Raw genomic sequence first — 27,328 nt, 5'->3', positions numbered from 1 at the left:
GCAATGTATCACCCTCAAAGGGCAAGCTGAAGGCAACGCTGTCAACCTGGTTATCCCTCGGACCCTGGTGGCCACGACGGACGAAATGTACACCTCGCCGCTCTAAATTGGCCTGCAGCTCATCGTCAGACAGCAAAAGAATGTCCCTGTGAAATATGTTACCCTGGACCATATTTAAGCTCTTACGGTGCGTGTTTGTTACAGAAACATCCCCCAGCTTGTCACAAGCCAGTAACGTCCGTAACTGGGCATAGGATGCTGTTTTGATCAAGATTGACCTGGATCTTGTTTTGGGAAAATCCCTCCACCTCCCCAAACTTGTCTTCTAAATGTTCAACAAAAAACTGAGGGTTCATCGTCATGAAAGATTCCCCATCATTTGTCGAACATACAAGGTACCAGGACGAATAAGATCCGCTGCCAACCTGGCATTCCTCCCATGGTGTGGCAAGGGAGGAAAACGATTTGGGGTCACATGTCTTAGCATTGAAGTTAGACTTCGCCTGCTTAGAGACTGTTGGCGGTGGACCACCAGCGATAGATGACATACTATGCATCATCGCGTGTCATCCATCCTGATGTGACCCACTCCAACCAGGGCCCTCCCCACGGGCGTCACCCAGCCGCAGCAAAGGCCACCTGGCAGGATGGACATTGCTGGGACTCCCAATGCCACAGGGGGAAAGGCATCTACCCCCTGGCATACGTGTGGAGTTAACGCCGCAGGCATCAGTAGAGCGATCCCTGTGTGGGCAGGGGCCTACAACCAACTGGGTACATGGCGGCCCTACCACAACGGACTGGCTATCAGGTGCAAAGAAGTCCATGGTCATCGTCGACGCATACAGGGACACTGCATAGTGCGCGGTGGAAACCACAACCAGGAAGGTGTCCTCGCCCAAGAAATGTAGAATGAGTGGAACTAAAATGCGACAACGAGAAAGTGGGCTAAAGATCTCAATGCACGATGGACATGATGCACCATGTAAAGCGCCCTTCCCCAATTGGCTCGCTCTTCTGGAAAATTTTGAAAAATGGTCAAACCCTAAAAGGGACCATCACATAAAGGCCGAAGAGTGTGATATTCCTTTTAGTCGCCTCTTACGACAGGCAAGAATACCTCGGGCCTATCGTAATTTCGGAGATCTGATGTTTTCATCGGATTCCTGAAATTCACGGTACACTCGTGAAATGATCGTACGGGAAAATCCCCGTTTCATTGCTACCTCGGAGATGCTGTGTCCCATCGCTCTTGAGCCGTCTGTATCAACACGTTCAAAAATGGTTCAAATGGATCTGAGCACTTTGGGACTTAACTTCTGTGGTCATCAGTCCCCTAGAACTTAGAACTACTTAAACCTAACTAACCTAAGGACATCACACACATCCATGCCCGAGGCAGCATTCGAACCTGCGACCGTAGTAGTCGCGCGGTTCCGGACTGAGCGCCTGAACCGCTAGACCACCGCGGCCGGCAACAACACGTTCAAATTCACTTAAATGTTGATAACCTGCCATTGCAGCAGCAGGAACCGATTTAACAACTGCGCCAGTTTTGTCTTATATAAGCGTTGGCGACCACACCACCGTATTCTACCTGTTTACATACCTCTGTATTTGAATATGCACGCCTACACCTGTTTCTTTGGCGCTTGAGAGTAATTCTGTCATATTCTAATTGTTTCTATAAGTCAACACATGCGGTGCAATAAGCGTAATTTGATGTAATCCGATTATGAACAACTGCATAATGTTGAACGAAACGAACCTCCTTTTCAGTATGTGAAGCCATGATACCGACTGAGCAACACGGTATTGGAAATCGTGTCTCTGCGGCTTCTGATCCTAACAGTTTGGAATAGCTTTAAAAGTAGGTCCTGTTTCAGCTTTCCAGAGACGGGAATACTCACCCTCCTGCCTGCAGTTCTTGTGATGTGCGTCCCCACAAAGGTGAGGTTCGACATATTTCATCTAATTTTCATGGTCAAACAATAAAATCACATGTAATACTGATATAAAAATCAGTAATCAGCTATACGTTAAACCGTTAACATCAAAAGATCTTTAAGTCAATCCTGTAAGTGATATATGCAGTCTACTCATATATAAATCTATATGGCTGTGAAACAACGATTTTTTATATAAACTATCATTATTCTTGTAGGTGACCTTGTGGAATACTAGCTGATAATGAATACCAGCCTTAAAGTTGTTCCAGTTTTACTGCACACTGTGACACACAGTCTGGATAGCAACGGAAGTAAACTACCATTTTATTCAACTATGTACTGTTTCAACAGCAATGATGCAAAATATGTGGTTATAGAAATGCCATAAAGCTATAAATTCAGTCCGGTGATTGCGTCTGAAAACCCTGGATTATTTAAGTCTAAAGTGACAATAATAGGCCATGAGTGGGAGTAGTTCTGTAGAATATACACGTCTTCTTCGACAATTTTTTCTGGAATACAGAAACTCTTGCAGTTAATTTGGGAAGCCAAACAGAGTGTAGTGGCGAGTTCCCATGTTGCATAAAACAACACAATGAAGATGAATGTATTCATACGCGAAAGTAGTCGTTTTAAAATATGATACACTGTTTTACTACTATTGAAAGATCTACGGCGGTGAAAAGAGGTTGGTAACCGAGCGTTATAATACATATGTGAAGTTAATACCAAATCTAACTGATGCAGCGTGATGTGAATTCAGACCAAGTGGTAACACCGGTTTCCGTCAGATCATCGAAGTTAAGCGCCGTCTGGCTTGACTAGCACTTGAATGGGTCGCTGTCCGGGTCTGCCAAGTGATGTTGGCAAGCGGGGTGCACTCTGTGTCTTTCAGGCCAACTGAGGAGCTAGTTGATTAAGAAGAAGCAGCACCGGTCACAAAAACTGACAGCGGCCGAGAAAGCCGTGTGCTGAACACACCCGGTGATGCCTAACGGCTGAGGAAGACACGGTGATCGGTCGGTATCGTTGGGCCTTCAAGGCCTGTTCAGATGGTGTTTGTTTCGTTTGAAGAATACGTCTCCAAATATGACGATAGTTGCTGTTTATACGTAGTACATCTCAAGATTCATACCTAAAAGATACAGGGACTGAATCGAAATCATATCTTTTGTAAAAGACATCGAAAAAGAGTAGTTAACATAGAAAATTGTGTGTATTTCGTTACAAAATCCCTTACAAACTTCTATAAACAGCAGTACTGAAAATGTCAACATGGATCAAACGCTCACTCAGCAGAAATATTGTTGTGACGGTGATGAGGGGAAAAATTGAATGGAAACGTTGCTTTTCTATCTAGTAACATACGTTTGGCTATTTTAGGGCCGTAAGACAGCGGAAAAACGAACCTGTTATTGACGTTGTGAACCCATCCAGATTGACTTCGTTTTGAGCACATACATGTTTTCTGCAAAACAGTTTTCGAGGCTACATACGAGCTATTAAAAGAAGTAGTGGAAGGAACTGAAGGTGTAGGATTTAAAGAATACACTTATAACATGTCAGTACCACTGCCTGGTGAGACAGAGCCGAATTCAGTCTTTGAATGAGAGGACGTTCCCCGGGAGAAGCAGAATCATATAACAAATTACTTCTGCTTTGGAAGACCTAACAATACAGGTGCGTTTTATAATTTGCAGACGTATTTAAAAACACCTAAACGATTGATTCATGATATTTCAAAACACATTTTCGCTTTCAAAAAGGAAACCACGAATATGAAACATACTTACGAAGACCATGTCAATACAGATATGATATTTAATGATTTCTAAAGCATCTGTGCAGTTTATTGGGGGAATAATAAGCGTGAGTTTCTATTCGTTGATAAGAAATAAAAACGGAATTATGGACGGCATAGAAGAAGTTTCCGTGATTCGTTTACACGAAATGTAAAAGCATCTTGTTATATCTAGTGACGTACATGAATAATTACATCAGTAATGCACAGGTTTGGTAGCTGTTCACATACGCACACCGACAGGATGCAAAGGCAGAATTTACATTTTACGGTGACACGAAATTCTCAACTACAGTGAAACGTATTATACATCTCAGTACGAGGTAAGAGACTAAATAATGGATAAAAGTTGAGTAGCCCAGTTGCAAAAGCGGCTAAGTTAGTTTTAAAAGATTTTAGGGAAAAGCGGATAAACGTAGCCTTGCTCTCACAGTAATATTACAACGGTGGTTAATGTCTCAAAAAAAAAAAAAAAGGAAAAAAATACATAGCGAATAAATCATAAATGTCTCTATAATCGCACATTAACCCCTTATTAGTATTTTTATGCAAAAATTGGTACTTAGCCCGTTTTGCATCCGAATGGGCCAATTAACCGCTTCTGCAACCGCATCGGCGGCCGTGATGTAATGTACTCGGTTGCAAAATGAGCCGAAAAATTAATTCCGTTGTTTATCTGGATATGTCGGTAATAATGGTAGACTATAGTAGTACACTAAAATAATGCGAAAGGAAGAAAATTAAACTAACGAAGTAATGAAATAGTGTTTTATTTTAAATATTGAAAAAGATGGAAACCTTTATATAGAAAACTAAACATGAACTACTACAAGGTACAATATTAATATTACTCAGATTTGATCAGTGAATTCACTCTTAACACTTGTCGTGAAAGTGAGAGATCTTTGGAAACAAATCTTGGGAAAATGAGATATTGCAAAGAACCGATCACAAGGTAAAATGAAGTATACAGCGTTTAAGCTATGTTCGGGGAATCGTCGTTATCTAAGAGCTCAAAATCAAGTCCATCCACGACATTCGCTTGTTTCCAGGATCTTCTGCTGCTCAAAAACATCAGTGTAGCATTTTAACTTTTCCTCATCGGGCCATGTCTCTCCCCAGTGTACTTCTAATAGCTGATTGACGTCCGTAATTTTAGCTTTTTTCAGTAGGACGCCTTTTGTAATCTCTTCACGAAGAGTTTCTTTCGTGATACGTTTGCCTTTTTTAAGAATATATTTCGGCTGTCCACTTTCAAAATTCGAGAATGTTACTTGCACAAGACATAATTTTCTGTTTGCTGTCTTCGTGATGATAATTCTATTCGACTTTTGAAACTGGAAGTGCCACGACCCAGGGGCTTTCATGACGTCAGTGGCAATCATCTTCCAGTCTCTCACTCTGCAGTCGTCCGACCCCAAATGCACCACTGTAACGATTTTTTCCGTTATGCAGACGTATACTGCACGGTTTTCGATTACGCTCAATTTTGAAAATTTTCTCTCCTTGTTTCCAAAAATGACCGACGATCAGGAACCACACTCAACGCTCTCTACGTGTATTGGAGCAGCGTACAAGAAACAGTACATCAACAGCCCAATCATTGTTGTACTCATGTTTTGCCCACCGCATACATCCGAAAAGAGGCGCAGTTTGGTGACACCATGAAAATTGGGATTAAGCAGTTGATGATGAAGAGGTGAACCAATCTGATTAGACCCCTTTTGCAAATTCGTTCTCCAGCCAAACATACGATGTCACATTGTTTTTTCGCCTCACTGCTCGTAGAGGAACCTCGGCAAACCGTGAAATTATATAAGTATTTCTGTCTGGAATAATAACCGGCCTGATCTGGGACTTTTGAAAGTACTAAATTTTTCTGGCAGTCACAACTTAAAATTAGTTGACCTTCAATGTCTTCCTTCAGTTTTTCATAAAAAACGTCACTCCGAACTTTGTGAGCTGTAAACTGATGTTCCAAATTTTTCTTTCCCATTGGCTCTTTTTCCAAGGAAATCATACTTTGTAGGGACGAGCATGTAGAGAATGTGTCAATATAAGGTGTTCCGAAGCCAATATTGAAATTATTGAAGAATATTGCCCGGTAGTAATCATATTTTCCGTCCAGACCAGGATGTTTGTCACAGAACATTTCCCACGTTATTTTGACATTTAATTCACTGGACAAATATTGACGATGTAGCATATTTCCTCTAGAATAGTGACTTTCGATCGGCTTGAACTGTTCAACGTGTCTGACAACTGCATTTTACCTACCTTCGTACAGCTTCGTTCTTCAGTCACTTCCTCTTCTTTCAGCGGTTGCATGCGAGGAATCGTTCATTGTACCCTGACAAATTTTGTTGAGTCTCATTTTTTTCATCTACAAAATCCCAGTGAAAGCCGCTCTGTAAACCCTGATGTTTATGGAAACTCCTTCACGATTTTTGGGAGCACAAACTCCGTAATTAGTTACTTTCTTGATACTTTGTCTCCTGTAAGCTTAGATGTTCGAGGGAATGACAAAGTGACATGCTGTAGAATTTAGTTGCTCTGCCATTCTCGGTTAATTTGTTCGTAAAATGATGTGATGGATTCGTCTTACGCCCTGCATAGTGAGTTCTTTACAGTTTAGCTTTCCGACAGGATGTTTACCGTTTGGCATCTGTGGAAACCCTATCGGTTGGTACCTACAGATAAACGAAAAATGAAATTGAGAACCAACTGATAGTAGTTTTATGTCAAAGCAATCGTAAGTTGAGTGTTTCTGTTTCGAAGTACGTTGAATTTACAAGAAATGTATTCCAGAAAAGGATCGGTAATGTTGCTAGGTCATTAACTACAACAACATTAAACCTGTAATGAATATTTGAATAGTAGAGTTTCTCGTCGCGTCTTCCCTCTCATCATTAACGCTAATCTCAGCTTTATTGTCGTCGAGTTAGTCGAAATGTACTTCAACAGTAGAAATTTCCTCTTCATCACCCTTGTCCATTTCGAACAGTGCTACAATAAAACTGCCTACAAAGTCGTTTTAAAATACACAGTGGAACGAGTGTGCTGGTAGGCCTTTTTATCATATAACAATGCCTTCTTGCACTTTCCTTCCTACGATGAGCAATAGTAGCAAAAACATACGAGAATCTAACCAAACCATTTTAGTCGCATGTAGCTAAAACTCGGAACTTTTAAAAGGTGTTATGTGAGACAAGACGATATGTCCCGTTCTGCGTCCGCAGCTCGTGGTCGTGCGGTAGCGTTCTCGCTTCCCGCGCCAAGGTTCCCGGGTTCGATTCCCGGCGGGGTCAGGGATTTTCTCTGCCTCGTGATGACTGGGTGTTGTGTGATGTCCTTAGATTAGTTAGGTTTAAGTAGTTCCAAGTTCTAGGGGACTGATGACCACAGATGTGAAGTCCCATAGTGCTCAGAGCCATTTGAACCATTTTTTGTCCGGTTCTGCAACAGTACCCTTTCTCGGCGGCCATTATCCCGTTACGACTCTGCCTTTTTCTAACCGAATAGGATTTGGACGCTTTTGCAACCTAACGCGTAGAAAACGTAGCCGCCTTTGCACCCGCATGCACTTTTCGCACCTCATCTTAAAATACTTAGAACCGTTTTTGAAGCCTCGTCGATACATTATTACATATAACGTGGAACTCTCTAAAAGAAAGTGCCTCTAACTCAATGTCCGAACTTTGGTCAGATAGTCGCTTTTGCAACTGGGCTACTCAGTTGATAAATCTAAAACTTGATAGAAATGACGATTAAACAGAAGCAAAACTCAAAACAAAAAATTAGAACCTTAAACCCACTACTTTTGGAAGTTATAACCACCAAAAAAATTGTGAAGAAAAATAAAAACAACAACCTCAAACATCATACATAAGTGGCATACTTTCTCTATGCTAGTTTAATATACAACAGCACGTAGGCAAAAAGGAAAAAATTGACGCCGTGAAGCTATATGTCAAAAGGTACGGGTGTTACAAGCAGGACTGCAGACTACAGATGAGTAAATTATGTAGATAAGATGCAGGGTCGCCATGACTTCAGCTACCTCGTTTCAGTTATTTCCAATGGTCACACGACTATACGCATCCCCCATTCGAAAGACGTACATGTAGGTGATTATATATAGCAGACGCTTTTAGGATTTGTGGCGGAGAACAGCAAGAAATATTCTCGTAGAAAAACCTTTCTTGATTTTACACATATATTTACTCATAGAGAACAAGTCTCTTTTTGTGTGGTCTTGTTTTAATAAATGTACCATCCAGCTTAGTTTTTACCTTATAACTTACATCCACATGTGAGTCAGATACTTGTTTCTCCTGCCAGTAATTTTACAAATAAATTGGTCATTTAACTATGAGGGAGCTAGTAAATTCTCCAAGTTTGTCATTGCAAGACATGGTGTCAAAGCAAAGCTACAATTTCTCCCACATAGCAACGACAACGCAATAGAAAGAGGAATATTGGGAAAAATCGGTAAGGAAGCCCTGGAAACCATTTCGAAGAAACATAAAAATCCAGAGCTACACAATATAAAGTGGAATTTGCAGGCTTTGAAATGAATATTGTAACGGAAGAGCATCCAGAAATAGGACAGGAATTTCGGCTAAACGGCTATTACCTCTGGGATTTAGACACAGTGCAAGATATTGCTGGGAGTCTTAGCAAAATGCAGATGTGAGACTACTTATTATGAGACCAAGTGTTCCGCATGGAAAAAGGCTGCCAGAGAAACAGCAATGTGACTGTGGACAACGATGAGACCCTTGGAATTGTCTGTTTAATAAGGCTGAGCTCCAAGTGTACAGATATATAACATGTTTATGTTTCAGATTACAAACACAGGGGTAAACAAAGTTACCGTTAAGCACCTTATAGATTTTATAAAGTGTCCAGAGAGGTGACTACGAAAAACTTTTGAGTACCTTATTACCAGGCTTGGGGCTACAATATACAGCTACAGCATAGTTTGTATGTTTGACCCTGTCCAATACTGTTTAAGTGTTTTAAACGCTAATAAATAGTGTTTACAATATGCTCCACATACTTTGTACCAAACACATCCATGTAATGTAGCAAAAAAATTAGTGTTCCCTCATACCTGCAGAATGTTAGTATAGCACGTCTTCTTTCAAATGACTATCCTGAAGCTAACCTTAAATACATGAATTTGGTGGGAGTGGTGGAGGCAATACACCTTTGAAAACTTACCCCACGTAAATTGCACCATCCTTCTACTACATACATCAGGCATGATATGGGGACACTTTGGGCTATCACAGAGTTAAAGTTATAGTAGAAGGCAGATATGCTTACGTCCATTACGGAATTATATTTTCGTATGATATTCCTAGAATATAACATGGGGCCATTTGTTATAGTTTTCGGACAATTTGTTACGGTTTGGTGCAAGCTGTTACAATTTTGTGAGTGAGTTGTTACAGTTTTCTGTTAATCACTATCTGCACCATCGTATGAAATGACGATGTATAGGCTCAGTTGTTACAGTCAGCCAGTATTACATGAAAGTTGCTTTTTCATTATGAAGGTAACATGATAACGTATAAAAAAAAGAAAAACAAGAGCATAACGCCGAAAGAAACATATTTTCAAGGGTAAAATATTATCAGCTGAGGAAGGTCCCTAATAATTAGGGAATAAACTTTATAAGGCACCTGCGACTCTGTAGAAAAATGAAAAATATTGATAACCTGAATCTACCTGAGTCTAGAGGCAGTCATGGTAGGAGAACCAGTATCAACATTCACCACATGAAAATAGTCTGTTTACATAATGAAAATGGTACAACAGTCCAAACGAGATTGTAGACAGTTTATAAATATTGCTGGCTTCACCAAGTGTAGGAAATGCATAGAGATAACCCGAATAATTTTACAACTTCGAGGAAGACCTATAGTTGAATAGCATAACGCGGGCTAAGAAAGTGAGGCAATTAACGTCCAGGGTTCAAGTTTAAGCGGTGGTATGAAACTCCAAGCTCTAAACCTCATGAACGTTTAATAAAAGTACCTTGTTATAGTTTTCGGACAATTTGTTGCAGTTTGGCGTAAGCTGTTACAATTTTGTAAGTGAGTTGCTGTCAGCAATTCACCTCCATAAATTGCACTTTAGTATTATGTACCTCTACGCAGATTTGTGATATCATAGCAAAATCTTGAAGCCCTACAATACACGTTGTGACATCAAAGATAATTTCGTTGTTTTTTACATGCAAATTAAGTAATTTACACACCACTTCTAAGAAATTACGCTTTTCTTATAATAAGATTTACGATATTCACGCATTGAAAGGGGATGAACTATGCACCTATAGACTCGATAGAATTTTTTTATATAGTTTACATGCAAGATAAGTTTTGTGTTAGCAGAAGAACCAACACGAGTGGAGGCAGAAATGCACGAGTTATAGCTCACGCAGGCCGGCGTGCGGAGGGAAGAACTATACTGACGTGAGGTGTGGCACATGACAAGGAATGCGAATTCAAAAAGCGGACGTAATTAGTTCGATACCTAACTTTAATCCATTAATGATGAACGTCGCTCTTGACGGTACGTGATTCACAATATTATCTGTTCAGAACACTTTCTTGAAGATAGTAATTATAGTAACTGAATATGACGCCTTGCTAGGTCGTAGCAAATGACGAAGCGGTGACACCACAATAAGCTAGAACAATAGTTTGAAATTAAATTGTGTGTGGAAACAAAGAAATTTACTCATGAAAGCAGGGGGACTGTGAAGCTTAAAATTAAGATATCTGCACATGCTGGTAGGTCGACGTAGAGTCTCGAGAGTGTGGAGCCTGGGGAGTCGGGAGGTTTGAACCTGAGGCCTGAGAACTACAGACCTGTCAAGTTTCGCAGAACTGCGAGATTTCAGATATTTGTACATGCCTGGTGTCGGTCTCAGGACCTTTACATTCAAGGGCTTAGGGTTACTTGCGAAAGAGTTTGTGACATCAAATGCCACTGTGTACTAATGCTATTCTATAGCGTAACACTTGTTTTGAGAGTGGAGGGCTACTGCCCTTGCCGGGATGTGAAAGTATGTCAGAGGTGGGCCAGAAGGAACTAACACCTCTAGTAATGTATTCTCTTGTTCTCGTGTGCCCTTGGTTGGGCAGATATAAAATTAAATTCGTTGGGCGCGTGCTTGGCGGCGTACGGCGGGAGGAGGGGGATGGTTGTTACGCAATGCTGATGTGTTAACTGCTTCGGTAAGCATAGGTGCCCTCAGCTCGATGGTTGATCTGGACAGCAATGTTCTCTACTACACGTAGTACGTCCTTGCTTGCTCCGACTTCCCCACTTACTTAAAAGCCAATCACAGAAGGAACCACTGTTTAATATTGTATATAATCCTAGTGTGGTGCAAACTTCTGTGTTTCACCTACATAGATTACCGCCAGAGAGGGAAGGAGTGATAAGTGACAGAAAACAGCTGTGATGAACTGACCCTCAAATTCCAAATTTTTGGACATTTACTCCGCCATCCACCTAACCACAGAGCCTCGCAGCCCATATTTAGTACTGAAAGCTGGTGTAATACGACAAGAAAAACCTATAAGTGAATGGAAAATAATGTTCGGAGTAACTAGGATACATAAAACTGACAGGGTAAAAAGTTACGTAACAATTTAACCAGAAATAATAAAATCGGTGCCCCATGACACGGAGAGCTCTGTGCAAGCATTTGTGAAGAAAAGGTTTCCCTTACGCGATCGCAATCTTTTCTCGACCAGTGGCTAGTGAACCAAGACATACGTCTGTGTAGCTGAAACTAATAGTCATAACGAAGCAATGTGTGATACATTTATCATTATCACGCAGTTGCTTCCTCCACAGTACCACAACTGTTGGTTGGTGAATACAAGGAATGTAGCGTGGCAGACGCTAGGATAAACTTGGCTGTGGGTTAATCCAGTTAGGGATTTTCTCTGCCTCCTGATGACTGGGTGTTGTGTGATGTCCTTAGGTTAGTTAGGTTTAAGTAGTTCTAAGTTCTAGGTAACTGATGACCATAGATGTTAAGTCCCATAGTGCTCAGAGCCATTTGAACCATTTGAACCTTAATCCAGTTTCAGGAACGCTATTAAGCTGTGTCGAAGCCTCCGCAACACATAAGTAACGTCATGAAAGTTTTCAAGGGGTGAGCAACAAGTAGAGTGAGACACCGGTTACTGACTGCCAGATAAGCGACTTGGGAGCCAAACAAAAGACAAAGGACAAGGGACAATTCAAGTAGTGGCTACAAAAGAAGATAGAACACGAACGATTTTCTAGTAGACAACATGCCTGGAAGAGAAGCAACAGTGAGGACTACCAAAACGTATCATATTCAAGAGATGTTTGATGAACGATGAATGCCATATCAAAATGGATACAAAACGGTACATCTGAGTTGCCGTAGGGCTAAATTGTACATTGAAAAATTCTACATCTTCCATTGCCCGCAGCTATCAGTTTATTCGGTTAGCGGTTCTGTTCATTGTCACTGAGTAAGTTTTTACAACCGTCTAGCATAATTGAGTTCACGAAAGGTAAATCGACATACTCTGCCTGGTACAATGAAATTACTCAAAGTTGTAAATTTGAGACCTACTTACACAATAACAGAAGGACAAATACAAAATCTCCGCGATGGCCGAACGTCAAGAATTAGAACGTACAATTCCTCCCAGCGAGCGACTGATACAGCTAATAACTCCAAATCTAAATGCAGCAGATACGAAGTACAGAGGACCACAGTATAATGGGTGGAATCTAAAATTTTATATTACGTGTGTTAGAGCAAATAAAATCCATAAATCCTTCTGAAACGAAGCAAATGCCGCAGCATAGTCAGAAACAGAGCTTAAATCATCCTTGAAAAGGGCAGCTGTTGGATAACATTTTTTAATGAATAATGTGTGGATGACACGTGAAGAGTAGCAACTATCATTCCGAAAAATAAAAAATTCACCATTGATCAAATTAATACTGGCTTCTGAATAACTTAAAAATAAATACGACCAGTACACGTGGTTGACACATAGATGAAGAAACTCCTTAGTGCGGGCAAGCGTCTGTAAACATTTTATTTCCATGACAGAACATTTCCCACACCTCTTTACGATACCTGAATCCTGAGAACCACATAGAAACAGAGTGCAGCTGCTAAGCAAATGAAACTCCTGCTTACATCAAGATGCTCTAAATGACCACCTGTGCACCTGATACACGTAGCAGCTTCGCACCACACTGAATCTAGGACTGCTAGTTGACCTCTGGACTATCCACTATATTGACTGAAGTTTGTAGCCAGCCGCGGTGGTCTCGCGGTTCTAGGCGTTCAGTCCGGAACCGCGCAACTGCTACGGTCGGAGGTTTGAATCCTGCCTTCGGCATGGATGTGTTTGATGTCCTTAGGTTAGTTAGGTTTAAGTAGTTCTAAGTTCTAGGGGACTGATGACCGCGTATCTTAAGTCCTATAGTGCTCAGAGCCATTTGAACCATTTTGAACTTAAGTTCGTCCGTTGAGCCTGGATTAAAGAAGAAACAGTTATTACAGACACTGACGGGCTGAGATGGGGGCGGAAGGGGTGATCCGCACCGGACCACGGGTTCTGGGATGGAGGAGGGGGCTTCAAACCTCGAGTACCGCTGTATTTTGAGGCACTCCAGGACCAGACCATTCTTAATCACGTTGCAAAGAAGGTTAAGATATGTTCAGTAAATAAAAGGGAATGGAGTTCTAGGCCCCAAATATACAAAATAATAACATTGGTACGAACTTTCCTGTCATCATGCCGTGATCGTTGTCAATGGATTTGTCCAGAATATTTAGAATTTACGTAAAACGTCATATTATTTTACATGAAACATTTTCTGATACATATCCCATCTATATCACTATAAGTACAGTTTAAATCTACGCGCGTGAGTGCAGTGGAGAGCGTACCAGTGATTGATCAACGTTTAACTGAAGTATTACATTACGATAATTACTTTTTCAAATGTGATACATAATAATCGCACAATTTATTTTGTGAATATGAAAAGCGAACTAGATGAACTAGAGTCATCTAGCCGGCCGTAGTGGCCGACCGGTTCTAGGCGCTTCCGTCCGGAACCGCGCGACTGCTAGGGTCGCAGGTTCGAATCCTGAATGGGGCATGGATGTGTATGATGTCCTTAGGTTAGTTACGGTTAAGTAGTTCTAAATTCTAGGGGACTGATGACCTCAGTTGCTAAGTCCCATAGTGCTCAGAGCCATTTGAACCATTTTAGAGTCATCTAGATTTAAGCAACGGTTTCTACCAGTCGTCAAGATCAACATCAATGCTACAGTCGTCTGGACTTAGACTGGAATTAAGCACAAAAAAAGTTTTGCATCGGTTTTTTTATGTCGGGAAAGACTGAAAAGGTTATTCAACAACATTGTTGTGGATATTGCCAATTGCAGGGCCCTAGGTGATGTCAATGCCTCGTCAGAAAGATGTACACGGGAGAGTACAACGAAAAATACGTGAAGCCAGTACAACAGCACTGTTTTGTCTCTGGAACAAATATTCCATAAACCTTTGTGGAGCTCACGCGTTCTATGTGTTGCTTCCAACGTCACATGTTTTAAAGTGTAGGGAAGTTACTCTCTTGTACCTATGTATAGATGGGTTATACTTGTAGAGAAAAATAGGAAAAAGTCTGACACTACTTGATCATACCTTTCGCTGTCTAGCATACACCAACGATCTTCTACTACTTGTCCAATTGAGTTCTGAGATACGCGTCGCACTGCGGTGGATTTGCGTTACTGTAGTGTCGTTGGTAGTGTTTGGAAAGTCTTCGAACCCAGGATCCTTTGCTCAGACCATCGTCACTCTGACCATGCAGCTACTGAGGCGGACTAATCTCACACTTTATAAACGTGGCTCGCCGGCTGGTGACGGCGACACCGAGGCCAAGGTGCGGGCTCACAACCCTGCCCACTCTGTTGCCCAAAGTCCTGCAACACTCCTCTGTTCTATTTGTAAGGTGGCTATAATTTCGCACCTTACATACTTTGCCGTGATTTACAACTGCAATTAGGTATCATTTGATAGGTTGTATATCGTATACGTGAATATCTAAAGAAGACTGACATTGTCACGTACACCTAGTGAATAGTTGTTAACGCTTATTGCATGAAAGGTGACGGAGTGTCTTTCCTATCAAAACAGCGTAATGAATGATTGCCTATATTAGTAGAGGTTGGAACGCTAGTGGAAATGAAACGGCAGGTGTAAAGCCGTGGGTGGAAAAGCCCACACAGGTGTGTTGGTCCTGCTTCACACACAAAGTGCCAAAACGGATGGTTTGGGCACCTGAGCGGGGAAGCACAATACAGAGGCAGCCGGGCGTATTGTACTGGGGCCGGAAGGATAACCTGAAAATACTTCGGAAACTCTGAAAATGTTGGACGCAGCAGTGAGGAACGGCGATGCGTTATCTCTGGAATCGCAGGCTGGGCTATTTCCGAGGATTTTTACTCTGAGAAGCGTACCATTGTATGAGTACAGGTATTTCCTCGCAAACTCTCCGCACTGCATGACAAAAGACTAAAATATGGTTGGTCGGCGGTAGGAAGAATATGTTGAGAGGGAGAATATTCCGGGGTTTCGAGAATATGATTCACCTTCTGAGTAACTAGGGAGAGGAACCGAACTTTGCTGGAAAGCCAGAGGTGGAAAGAGGAGGTCTTCCATTTTGAGCGCACTGGTTTGCCAGTCGCTCACAACCAGCCTTGTTGGCACAGACAGACTCTCAGGAGATTTTATAGTTAGAACTGTTAGGCACTGTACTGCTGCGATCTTATACCATGCTGGATTTCGCCTCCAGGTTTGGAGTTGTCGTTGAGAACACAGCGTTCAGTGATTGGGAGCACTACTTCTGCCTATACTCACGTTGAGACGTTATCTAAACTCCATCCTTGTGGCTGGAGTTAGCGTTTCTCGTCTGTAGAACACAGATAGGAGAAGACAATATTAGATTATACTAGTCAGAGGACCATCCTGTGCCGACTTAGAGATTGAATGAGTTTTTTTAATATATTTTGTGGCTGGAGTTCTTCAGCCGTTGCAGACTTGTACGAGAACTACCACTCCGACGCACCGGACGCCATACATACGGTGATATTGCTAATTGCTTCGGTTTATTAGGGATATAAAGCTAAACAGCTGTGCTCACGTAAATTTTTTTTCTACTGAGGTAACACGCCGCGGTAGATCATCCATGAAAGTAGCATCTTCTAGTGTTTGGTACTTAGATGACGCCAGTCGTCTCGCGGTATTTATATTAGATCGCGTAGCCGTGAAAAGGGGCAGATTTGGTCAACCGATCAATCGTACTGGTAAGGAAATTCATTTGTATCTCTTTATGTCCATTGGATTTTGATATATAAACATTGTAATATAAAGGGGTTTTAATCTACAATAAATGTATAAGCAGAAATATCATTGATCATTTTATAGTTACTAGTTTCCTTAATCATCCTTTAATGTTTATGTTGTATTTTATATGTTAAATAGCAAGGAGATATCATCATTAAGAGATTCTAAGATCAGCTTCAGGGGGTAGTCAAACAGGGCCAAACCTTCATTTTAGCCTTCATTATTTTTCGTAGTGCACATTCATTTTATACCCGCCTGGAGTAGCATCTTGGATAATTAGTTAAAAAAAGTGGTTACCGTCGCACTTCTAGATCGTAGGGTTACGTGTTCCAATCTCGGCTGAGCCAAAGATTTTCTTTCATCTTTTATTGGGTGCTTGTGTTGTGCTCATCAGTTCATTTTACGTTCCTCGAAGTGCATGCCGCCAAAGTGGCATCATATCGAAAGACTAGCACCAGGCAGTACAACTACACCTGCAGGGATCTCCCTGTCAATAAAGCCATACGATCGTTTCATTTTGCTACAGGATAGTTCCATGAACACAACACAGTCAGATCTGCGTATTGGTTCTTTAGTGCAGTTACTTTGTGGCTTGGGTTTACTCCAAGAGAGCTAAGTTGCGAAATACAGGTATCCTACCGTTGAATATGGACTTGGAGGTCTTCTGATACTGGTATGAGTCTGTCGTTTTCCCAGCCTCTATGAGGGGCATCTGTCAGATTTGAAGTTTGTTCCTCCCAGAATGCCCACTAGAAAAAAAAAAAAAAAAAAAGATCGCTGCAGGTATGTCGACGGCAATATCGTGCTTGTAGAGTCGCTCGAAGACGTTCGAGAACCACTAAAGAGAGAGCAAATAAAAAAGCCAGAATGGCGGATAATGAACACGATGACAGAATAAAAACATTATCTATGATTGTAAGTAATAATGGTAGTATTCAGGGAGACTGCCTCCAAACGGCACCTTCAGTACAATTCCACGTTGTCACTTAATCCAGAAAACATGTTCTTTTGTTATGTCGCAACAGATGCTCTAGGCAGCCTTCGTTGTTCCAGAGATCTACGATAAACTGCTGCTAGAAGAGGAACTGCTGCTAGAAGAATTTTTGTGGGTGTTACAGGTATCACATCTTATTCTGATGCCCTTCCGCTAATAAGCGATTGGTGTTGCATATCGCAATATCTGCCATTTAGAAGTTCGTACGATCCTTGAGAGGAGGGACCGTATTACGAACTTCTGTGGTGAAAGTTTCGGAAGACCCAAATCAATACTTCAGCCGTCTCCTTGTTATCTTCCGCTTCTATTTCAGTATGATCACTGAGTGAATGAATAGATCGCTTACTGATTTTACGTAAACCCAAAGTCCTTTAGGGTTCATAATCGGATCACTTGACAACATTTTCTTTCAAAGTCACTGAACGCTTGTCTCATTCCTCTCCTCCCGCTCATCTTTGCTTCGTTCGGCGTTTGTTTGTCAGCTACAGAATCTTCTCTTGAAGCTGTGATGGAACTATCTTTGTTTACGTAGCATTTTCTAACACAGCTATTAAGCCATTGTGGGGCTTTCCCATCAATCAAGACTTTGCACTGAACGTACTATTCTGAGGCATATGAATAAAAAGTTCTAACAAACATGTCCGTTTTATAAATTAAAAGAAAAGTTTCAAATTAAACAGATTTCAACAACATTATTGAGAACGCCAGTAAAATAAAGGCACGGAAACATGAACTTTGCCTATGAGTCGTTGTTGACGAAAATCTGTAATTAATAAGTTTCACAAGCTCGAGAGCATAATAAAACCAACAGCAACTAAATGCCACCTCCAGAGTCGTCCAAGCAAGTTCACAGCAACACGTGAATGCTTTGCTGTCGAGAGACAGCCGGCGGAGCGCTACGTTTTCCTTTCAGGGGGCGTATCGTATTCAGCGTCAGTCATTATTCTAGCTTTGATATAAATAATTTATGTTTGCTATGCGAGTTCCCTTGGTAAATTTGTACTGTAAACAGAGCGAATAATATGAAATGTACTTCCGTTGGAAGCCAACCTCACTGCTGCAGCGGTAACACCGGCTCCTGTCCGATCACCCAAGTTAAGTGCAGGCGAGCTTGGTTAAAACTTGGATGGGTGCCCTTGTGAGGCAGACTGATGAGCTACTTGACCGAGAAGTAGCGGCTCCGGTCACTAAACTCACAACGGCCTGGAGAGCGGGAGAGCGGAGTGCTTACCTCACGCCCCTATGTAAGCGCATCCAGTGACGTTCATAGGCGGCGGCGGCGGTCGGTCAGTGTCGTAGAGTCTTCCAAGACGCAGTTTGCTTTTAGTTTACTTAACTAAGATAGGTCCTCTAATTCTGGATTCACTTAACCCATGTATCACAGAAGCTGAATGAGAGTGAGCTGATGTGTTCTTGGCTACGTTTTATTAGTAAGTATCTAATTATGAAGGCATTTACAGCAAAACGGCCCGAATGAAGTTTACTTTAATGAGGGGTTACGTAACTGCAAAAAGCATTGGTTCGTAACATCAGCAGGCATTAATTTTAGAAGTTAGAACTAACTGCATGTTCTTGTATTTCAGATCATGCCGTTTATCTCTTGTTATCCCTTACAATGTATTTTACAAGCCTATCAAAAAAATAGTTTAAATGGCTCTGAGCACTATGGGGCTTAACATATGTGGTCATCAGTCCCCTAGAACTTAGAACTACTTAAACCTAACTAACCTAAGGACATCACACACATCCATGCCCGAGGCAGGATTCGAACCTGCGACCGTAGCGGTCACGCGCTTCCAGACTGAAGCGCCTAGAACCGCACGGCCCCACCGGCCTGCTACAAGCGTATCCTCTAACAGCATGACATGAGCAAGAGGAGTGCCTATTACTAATGGAGCTTATTTTTGCCGTTGAAAACCTTTCACACTGCCGGCCAGAGTGGCCGAGTGGTTCTATGCGCTGCAGTCTGAAACCGCGTGACCGCTACGGTCGCATGTTCGAATCCTGCCTTGGGCATGGATGTGTGTGATGTCCTTAGGTTGGTTAGGTTTAAGTGGTTCTAAGTTATAGCTGACTGATGACCTTAGAAGTTAAGTCCCATAGTACTCAGAGCCTTTTTTTTAAACTTTTACACTACTGAACAGCAAATAACTGTGATGGATTTGATATTTAGTTCATCCTTATGACTTCACAGGACGCACTCTCACGTCGAGGACACGATTTACTTAGGGACTACTTTGATTACCCCTCTCTGAGCGTAGAATCATTCTTAATCATTTAACTGTGCGGTTCAGTCGCTTTTAGGCTAAAGATCACCTAATCGCAAGTTACCCGAACTTGTTATCACTGCATTTATAACTGTGGTCGTAAAACGTCGAGGCTGAAAAGGAACCACTGTTCAAGGCGTTAGACTCACCACACAAAGTGTATTCAGCAGCAGATCCCGACCTTTTCTCTCTAGGACCGACGCGAAGAGACTGACGGCTGTGTGTTAGCAAAAACTAGTATGCCAAGAGACGCCAGGCGTCGCTAGTATTAAAAGCGGTTGCACAGGTTTTAATGACGCAACTGGACCTGTTGCAATTACAGTGTAGCCTTCACGGCAGGTCCAGATTCGCAACATGCGCAAGTTCCGGTTTTCTGGTTGTAAAAAATGCGGCAAGTGCAGCAAAGCTATATCAACTCGTGTGTTCACTTATTCGGTAGAGTTTCTCTTGTTCCTTAAAAGAAAAGAATATGAAAGAGTCGGCTTCTCCACGTGATAATTTTCATTCGATTCTTAAGACACTAAATGGCACATGAAATTGACTTTTATGTGCCTTAGTTTCATATCACAACTTCATGTTGGAGTTAGTACTGCACGGATTAAGATGATATGTTAAGTTATTTCAGTGATTAAATTTGGAATGAAGGTCACAGTATGACATTACAACGACTATGGACTGAATGCATGCAGTGATTGGGTTAATGGTTCAAATGGCTCTGAGCACTATGGGACTTAACTTCTGAGGTCATCAGTCTCCTAGAACTTAGAACTACTTAAACCTAACTAACCTAAGGACATCACACACATCCATGCCCGAGGCAGGATTCGAACCTGCGACCGTGGCGGTCGCGCGGTTCCGGACTGTAGCGCCTAGACCCGCTCGGCCACTCTGGCCGGCTTGGGTTAATGTGTCACAAGGTGTTTGTATCCTCCCCTGAGGCAAACTGCACAAAACTCTTGTGTCTGGTCCTTGTATCCTGGATATAGGCACTGGGGCGGAGTTGAAGTCTGAGCTGCATGAACACACACACACATTCTATTGCGGATGGAAAGGGGATCTTCCCGTCCCAGGGAGTACCTCACCATTACACGGTAGTTTGAAGAGACGCAGGCTGTCTGCGGACGAGCGTTGTCCAGCTGAAAACTGGCACCACGCTACTATCGCGTGAGAGGTAACACAGGAGGGCGTAGGATGTCCGTGTCATTCCATTGTGCCGTCACAGTTCCCTCAATCACTACCAGCCGTGACTTGAAGCCATACCAGATGGCTCCCCATACCATAACGTGAGGAGTAACACCGCTGTGCCTCTGCAAGTCTTTGGATTAATGGGATCTATCCCAAGGTCGCCTACACACTCTCCGAAGGCGGTTACCCAGAGTAGTGAAATCAGTGATTCATCACTGAACACAATGTCACCATTTGTACAGATTGTGTTGTTACAGTCAGCCTAGGCGTGGGACGGCAACTGGCCAGTCCTGGTGCCGCCAGCCTCCGCCCTGTGCGACAGGACACCGAATTTTCAGGGAGTCCGCTACTCGTTCTGGGACTGCAGACGCAGATTTGAAGGGGTTACTGTGTGCCTTATGCACAATATGGCGGTCCTCACTGCTGAGGGACAGGTGGTGTCTCCCGAAACCATGTCGAGGTGTACGCCTGCCCTCACGTTAACCATGCCGTCCAACATGAGGCCAATGGTCCAGCCGAATGACCCACAAATCTTAATGTTGCACGATTCACAACACGACCCACAAAATCGTCGGCTGCTCATAATGCTGTCTCAGTCGATCACGTGGCGAGTCCTTCACAGTGATCGCTCCTTATGTGACGCCGTTCATGGGCCTTACTTTATTAGGTCTGGTAACAACACGAAACAAGGACAACAGTAAAACTTCCTGGCAGATTAAAACTGTGTGCCGGACAGAGACTCGAACTCGGGAACTTTGCCTTTCGCGAGCAAGTGCTGTACCAACTGAGCTACCCAAACACGACTCACGACCCGTCCTCACATCTTTACTTCCTACTTTCCAAACTTCACAGAAGCTCTCCTGCTTCTGTGAAGTTTGGAAACTAGGAGACGAGGTACTGGCGGAAGTAAAGCTGTGAGGACAGGGTGTGAGTCGCGTTTGGGTAGTTCAGTTGATAGAGCACCCGCCTGCAAAAGGCAAAGTTCCCGATTTCGAGGCTCGGTCCGGCACAGAGTTTTAATTTTTGAGGAAGTTTCATATCAGCGCACACTCCGCTGCAGAGTGAAAATCTGATTCAAGAACGACAGTCGTTCACTCTGAGGGCTGTTCTGCCGCAGAGAACAACGATTCTGACAATTTGTAAAAAATTGCAAGTTTGTGGTAAGGTCTTACGGACCAAACTGCTGAGGTCATCGGTCCCTAAACCTACACACTACTTAGTCTAACTTCAACTAACTTACCCTAAGGACAACACGCACACACCCATGCCCGAGGGAGGACTCGAACCTATGACGGGGGCAGCCGTGCGAACCGTGACAAGGCGTCTCAGCCCATCAGCTACCACGAGCGGCTCTCACCATTCGTGTATGACTAGTTACGTACAAACGCGTTGTTGTGAGCATCATTCAAATTTGGTATCCCTGTTGCGCCATCGCGAGAGAAGGCAGAGGGCGAAACCGGATGTTGCCGGATGTACCCTACGGATATCGAATAGCGATAAGGGGTCCGCCGAGATTAATGTCTCTATCCGGAAGACAGGTCACCATCAACTGTGCCACATGCTCTTATTTCATGCCTGTGCAGAGATCCGGATTAAATTCGTGGCATTGGTGCAAAAACTGGCGATTAGGAACCTTATGACATGGCCTGACTTCCCTTTGCCGGCCAAACACTGGCAGCTGAAATTCCATCCACCACCAGGATTTTAAGTGGTCCACTTTAGAGTCGAGCGCCACAGCACTAGAGTGCGTTAAAAGCTTCCGCTACAGAGGTGGGTATTGATCATTAAGATTTGGCAACTTGGTGATTCAGTGTGCTGAAGCAAATCTTGTTGTTCCCATTCGTGGCAGTCTGAATACGTGGGCCCAAGTCAAAGCATTTCCCAGAAACAACACTAACTTCCGGCCTGGGCATTATCCTCCACACACCTGGGTCGTCAGTGCCGTCGACGCCATGCATGATTTGAGAAGAGACAAAACAGCTGACTGTCGGATCATGTCACATACCTCCAACCCGTACAGTTTCTGTATTTCTTGGTCGCCTGAAATTGCACAGTTTCATGTTGTCTTGAGAGCAGTGGCTCTTTGAAAGGTACCTGAGTGCAGATGTCAAGTGCATGCAGTTCACTACGTAATTTCTGCTCTTGTTGTAACTAATTGTCATTGACGAGGAGTGGACGGTTGTCGTCGGGACTTGTCGGTTAGCCTGCGAGTGGTCCAGTATTCCTTATATGCACGTTCGACAGTCTGCATTTATACGCCAACATATAGAGCAGGTTATAGAAAAGCATGGCATTTCCTTTCTGCGATTTTCCCACGTCGCGTCGGAACCAACTTACTGCACTGATTCCACATGGAACATACACACCGTTCACTGCCACGGTTTCTGGACGAGATCGAGGACCACGTAAATGCCTGACACAAGTTCTGCATAATCCACGGCAGTGAAAGACTAATGTTGTGTTGTGTCCTGCGAGGAAAAAACAACGAAAAAATGGAGCTTTAGAGAACTACCGGAGTCTTGTGTGTTATAATTACGGGTATTCCTATGTTAAGCAGTGAACAGGGACTTATTAATTGCTAATTGATTGTCACAGTGCTAATACCGAACACGATGACGCTACATTTAGGACAAAGGAACCTACTGACAGTGAGTAATGTGAGAATTTTTTAATCTTTAATGGTTAGTGTTTTGTGTTGTGTTTTTCCTAAGTCACGGCTGACTTGATCCACCAACTTGGTTCAACTTAGCTGGTGACATCTCTGCAGTGACCTGGATACTGATTACACTTTATGCTCAAACCATCAGGTTCTCACAACTTGAAGCTGACAGTGCGTCAGTTTTTGCTGCTGTGTGCAGTTGGACATGTCTCACTGTATAAATTTGAACCGGAAGCCATGGTTGCTTATTGCTTTGCTACTCATATCAGAAAAAACGGGTCTCATGTTACTAAAGGTCTCCGAATAACATAATGCTATAAAGCATACATCATGCCCCTCTCCCCACATACCCCTGCTTGGCAGCCAAACAAGAATCTGAATTCCGGAAAATTTTGTCAACCGTGTTTGCATTACTGTCTGCCACAAATTCGTTTAGGTCCTGGAACGCCAGTACCATTGATAAATTTCATTGCAAAATGTAAATCATTTGCCATTGAATAATGGAACGAATAGACAGCTTGCTTCTCTGTAAATAATTAAAAACCAACATTTGTTTATAAAATTTAAATAATGAACTAGGTATTTGTTGGAAATGAGTATGACTTTAATAACTGTCCCACCAAATCAGAGGATGCAAAAAATAATCAAGACCTGTTTCACATCCTAGTTGTTATTGTAACCAGCAGATGGTTGCACTGAAGAAAACGGGTGATCCTGTCACTCGTAGATTCCTGCATTGTAGCTTCAAAAGGCTCTGAGCACTATGGGACTTAACTTCTACGGTCATCAGTCCCCTAGAACTTAGAACTACTTAAACCTAACCAACCTAAGGACATCACACACATCCATGCCCGAGGCAGGATTCGAACCTGCGACTGTAGCGGTGGCGCGGTTGCATTGTTGGAAATGAGCACATTTCGATCTTTGCACCACGATTTGGATGAGGCTGTTACTGCCACCAACAGATGGGTGCTCTGTAGAAACTTGGGCAGTTCGTTCTTAGAACTATGAGTAGTTCTATCTGTTCTCAATAGATGGTTCCAATGTAACAAAAAGCAATAGTGTAGTAAATTTATTGGCTGGCTCTGAGCACTATGGGACTTAACATCTGAGGTAATCAGTCCCCTAGAACTTAGAACTACTTAAACCTAACTAACTTACGAACATCACACACAACCATGCCCGGGGCAGGATTCGAACCTGCGACCGTAGCGGTCGCGCGGTATCAGACTGAAGCGCCTACAACCGCTCGGCCACATCGGCCGGCACTAAATTTATTGTTTGCAACGCCTAACATGTTGGAAAATTGTAAAATATACGCAAGATGCGTACGGAGCAAAACAACTCGATGATTATATCTATTATTCCGAACCTAGATGGGGTTAAGGGACTGAAAAATCAGTGTAAAACTCATCAAGTAATATAATGTCGCAATATTCCAGAAATGCATCCTCAATGTAAAAGGAAGTGCAAATCAATTTCCACAAAAACTTATATTCACCAGATTAGTGTCCAAAATTTTAATTTCTATACTCCAGTGCTATATTTCCACGCCTAAGTATAGGTGACATTTCAGAAAGCGTGCTGAAGCATTCTCCGTCGTAGACCGAGGGGCATCAAAGTGAAGCCGTGGATGAGAAGAGCATTTTGCTGTATGCATCTTATTGTTCACACTCGCGAATAATGCTATTGATATAAACTTCTGAAGAAGGGCACTAAGTGCCTGAAAGCGGTAAAGAAATTACGTTTCTTTCTGGTTGCTTACTATTTTGCTACAAACGTGAGCGTGGCGGGGTTGTAGCATATCACTGATGTTATTCAGTCTGTACATTGGGCGAGCAGTAAATGAGCGGAAATTTAAGTTCAGGAAGATGAAACAAAAATTTTGAGGTTTGCTGATGACATTAAATTTTGTCAGACAGCAAAGAACATGGAAGAGCAGTTGAACGGGATGACATTGTCTTGAAAGGAGGATATAAGATGAACATCAGTAAAAGCAAAACGAGGAAATTGAGCTGTAGCAGAACTAAATCAGGTGATACTAAGGGAAGTGGATTAGGAAAGCAGAAACTTTAAATTCTAGACGAATTGTGTTATTTGGGCAGCAAAATAAATGATTAAAACGGAAGTAGAGACGATATAAAATATAGACTGGCAATGACAAGAAAAAGGTTTCTGGTGAAGAGGTATTCCTAACACCGAATTTGAACTTAAGTGGTACGAAGTCTTTTCTAAATGTGTGTATGTAGTAAATCCATGTATGGAAGTCAAACACGGACAATAAAATTTAAAATACGAAATGTTGTGTGGTTGATAAAATGAAATGAGCGTTTGCACTGTTGGCCGGGAGGCACCATCTGGGGAAGTTCGGCCGCGAGTGCAAGTCTTATTTCAGTCAACGCCACATTGGGTGACTTGGATGCCGGTGATGAGGATGAAATGATGTTGAGGACAACACAACACCCATTTCACGAGCGTAGAATCGAACCCGGGATCATTGCATGGGAGGCAAGCACGTTACCACTCAGCTAATCAGGCGGACGGTGCTGTAGGGGAATGCTGAAGATAGGATGGGTACACCATGTTACAAATGAGGAGGTACTGACTAGAACTGGGGAGGAAAGAAATTTGTGGCACAACCTGATTAGAAGAAGGTATCGGTTGATAGGGCAAGTTCTGCGACATCAAGGGATCACCAGTTTACTACTGGAGGGAAGTGGGAGAAAGGGGGAGGGGCAGAATTTGTAGAGGGAGACCAACAGAAGAATATACTAACCAGATTCAGAAGGATTTAAATTGTAGTAATTATTCGAATATGAAGAAGCTCGCAAATGGTAGAGTGGCATGGAGAGCTTCATGAAACCAGTCTGAACTGACGACCACAACAAACATGTCTTACAAAATTTGGCCACTGCTTCTTTAATATTTCATAAGTTAATGATAGAGTGACCTCTACGAACGATGCTCTCGTGTTTCCACATTGTGCTGATAACTATTCACGAAATTCTCACTCTCTGGAAATGAGCTACTCTTCGAGACTGAGTTGAATTTGAAATTTAAAACTTATTAAAGGAATCAGAACTCTAATCTAAATTTGGACAGGTTCAAATCATTAAAAAAAATGAAAAAATTTTAACGTTAAGAGCAGGACATGAAAATCAGACGTACAGTATTCCCAGAAAACAAGAAAAGTCGCATCAACTAGGCGTGAATGCTGGCAGGTTCAAGAAACAATTTTATCAACCATCTGAATTACGATAATTGGTGTTATATATATTGACAATTCCTCAGTTTCTTAAAAAATAACTTTAACAATTGTACCAGTAAGAGCAGGACATTAAAGTAGGAAGGACAGACTCCTCAAAACATAAAAGTCACATCAACTAGACGTGGGTACAGGCAGGTTATTCAAACATTTTTATCAACTAAATCAATTAAAATAACAGCAGCTAAATATACTAACAAATCAGACATCATTTATCGAAATACGGGAATGATCACAAGACACGTCACTGACTGTAGCTGTTGGAAGGTCGCTTAGCAATGCACAACTCATAATAAGAATATCCCTTAAATAATAAAGTACACAGTCCTTCAAACTGGCCAACTGGGAAGGTGTAAAATTTAAACATAAATGCCCACCTGTATATTCCAACCAAACATTAACAAAAACCATTAATAATGTACAATTGACCAACATTCACAATAAGCTGAAGCACATGCAGTTAAAATGTGCTGCAACTGTTACACACCAGCAGAAGCTTTGAAGCAACCTGTAATAACTATATACACTATGTGATCAAAAGTATCCGGACACCCCCAGAAACACACGTTTTCCATATTAGGTGCACTTTTCTGCCACATACTGCCAGGTACTCCATATCAGCGACCTCAGTAGTCATTAGACATCGTTAGAGAGCAGGATTGGGTCCTCTGTGGAACTCACGGACTTCGAACGTTGTCAGGTGGTTGGGTGTCACTTGTGTCTTATATCTGTACGCAAGATTCCCACACTCTTAAACATCCCCAG

The 27,328-nt window shown here is 42.4% G+C and overlaps 1 protein-coding gene across 1 annotated transcript in view; it reads right to left on the bottom strand.

Moving 5' to 3' along the window:
- LOC126187955 (clavesin-1-like) overlaps positions 1 to 19,686 on the bottom strand; it is a 63,031-nt gene extending 43,345 nt beyond the window's left edge. The window contains exon 1 of the mRNA XM_049929334.1: positions 19,604 to 19,686. The gene's annotated coding sequence lies outside the window, so the exon portion shown is untranslated. The remainder of the gene's footprint in view (positions 1 to 19,603) is intronic.
- Positions 19,687 to 27,328: the final 7,642 nt, after the last annotated feature.

The sequence above is a fragment of the Schistocerca cancellata genome, chromosome 5, assembly GCF_023864275.1.
Source record: "Schistocerca cancellata isolate TAMUIC-IGC-003103 chromosome 5, iqSchCanc2.1, whole genome shotgun sequence".
Classification (NCBI taxonomy): Eukaryota; Metazoa; Arthropoda; class Insecta; order Orthoptera; family Acrididae; genus Schistocerca; species Schistocerca cancellata.
Note: the sequence above shows the minus strand (reverse complement) of the source record. Positions and strands in the feature narration are given on the sequence as shown.